The sequence below is a fragment of the Leptonychotes weddellii genome, chromosome 2, assembly GCF_054177405.1.
Source record: "Leptonychotes weddellii isolate Sample4059 chromosome 2, ASM5417740v2, whole genome shotgun sequence".
NCBI lineage: Eukaryota > Metazoa > Chordata > Mammalia > Carnivora > Phocidae > Leptonychotes > Leptonychotes weddellii.
This window is the reverse complement of record NC_138370.1, coordinates 38,119,575-38,121,860: the sequence shown is the minus strand read 5'-3', so window position 1 is coordinate 38,121,860 and position 2,286 is coordinate 38,119,575.

Genomic DNA, 2,286 nt, shown 5'->3' with positions numbered 1-2,286 from the left:
TTTCTTTTTGTTCCACTAGCATAAGCCAAGGGAAATACAGTAGGGTCCAATCCAAATTGATGAGATCTATATAATTAGGTCAGCACTTTATCTAAAGCCAGGAACACAGGCAATAAGGACCTGGCCCCAAAGTGGAGGACAAGAGGGCACATGGATAGAGATTTGGTCAGGCTTAAACAGAACTCAGGGGCCAACAATATATCCTGCATCTCACAAACTCTGTAAGCCTATCCCCAGATATGGCAGGACCAAATGTAGTCACCCATGCAAACCAGCTTTTCACCAGAAATCCCCAGAGTCCAGTTTCTTAAATTCGACTGATCATCAGAATCATCTGGGATGTTTTTTGAAAACACAGATTCTTGGATCCCAATCTGGATGATTTTCTTTGAGTAAGTCTTTGGCGGGGCCATGGCATCTGTATTTTATAAACGTCTACAGGTGATGGGATGATCAGCCAGGTGTGAGAGCATACTGCCTTAAACTATTCCAACCCAGATTTGTTCTTTGGATTGAAATATTTTTGGTTTCCTCTATTCCAACACCTGTCAGACCTCCATAAGCACACATTTTCCAGGCAGACTTCATCCTCAACTCCACTTTTTAGACTTGGACCAATCCAGAATGTAATTACTACCTTCTCCTTTATACCAACCACACAAGGCCAGGCGGGACTCTATGTCCCTTGTCTATGTCTCAAGGAAAACATGAGCAGCAGCTAGATGAATAACCTAGAAAGTCAGCCATAAAACTAAAGTCAAGAACTGTATGAAGATTGGATGAAACGCCAGAACAAAGAAGTCATATCCACCTGAAAGGAGAAGCATAACATCCAATACTCAGGCAGGAATAAACAGGAGTTTTGCAGGAAATGAAGATTATAAATATATATGGAGATTATATATATATATAAAATTCATTTCACCTTCATTTAGGGAATCACCATTTCACCCGCAATACATCTCCCTCCCTTAAGAAGTACATTTTCCCCCGTCTGAATTACATTAGGAAATGTTTTAGTGGCAAAGGTTCAGGGCAGTGTTGTGATGGTGGGAATCTCCAACTTTGTCTATCAAAGGACTTAAGGAAGGCAGTGGCATTGCAAATCCAAATCTTTCCAAATCGCACCCCAGCAATTTACAGATATATTTCTTTTTTAAAAGATTTATTTATTTATTTGAGAGAGAGAGGGAGAACACAAGTGGGAGGTGCAAAGGGAGAGGGAGAGATAGAATCCCAAGCAGACTATGGGCTGAATGCAGAGCTTGACATGGGGCTCCATCTCAGCACCTTGAGATCTCACAGAAACCAAGAGTCAGAGGCTTAACTGACTATGCCACACAGGTGTCCCTACAGATATATTTCTTTGTTCTCCTAATTATTCAGCAAATAACTGTTCATTCAAGTACATGCATGCATACACACACATACACATCCCTCCTGAAGAATACATATCAAATCTCATAGACTATAGAACATAAACTCCTAAGAAGGGAAAACTTTTTTTTTCTGTCCCATAATCTACAATGATGCTCTTGAGTGGAGATGGATAATGCCTTGTTGTCAGGGCATCCCTGAGCATTGTAGAATGGTTAGCAGCACCTTTGGCATCTACCCAGCACATGCCAATACCACCACCCCTCTCCCTTTATGACCACCAAAAATGACTTCAAACATTGCCAGATGTCCTCGCTGGGGCAAAATTGTGCCCAACTGAGAACAACTCCGCTAGTTTATATATCAAGATGGTAGGTTAAACTCAACTCTATCAATAATTACATTAAATTTGGGGGGTGGAGCAAGATGGAGGAGGAGTAGGAGACCTGGCTTTTATCTGGTCTCAGAAATTCAGCTGGATAGGGATCAAACCATTCTGAACACCTACAAACTCAACAGGAGATCAAAGAAAAGAATAGCAACAACTCTCTGAACAGAAAAGCGACCACTTCTGGAAGGTAGGACATGCGGAGAAGTGAATCCGAGGTGATATTCAGGAGGATAGACGGCGGGGGAGGGGCCTCCGTCGGCCGCTTCTGGCAAGTGATAGAACCACGGAGCACAAAATTGGAACTTTTAAAAGTCTGCTCCGCTGAGGGACGTCACTCTGGTGGCTAAGCGGGGGGTGGAACCCTCCGGGACAGTGTGGTCTCAGGACCCTCTGGGTCACAGAAAGACCGGGGGTGCCTGAGTGCAGCAGAGCTCCCAGGTATCGGAACAGGGAAGCCGGCTGCAGAGGCGCAGCCCAGGCGCGGGCTCTCAGCTCGGGGTTGCCATAAACCGTGATCC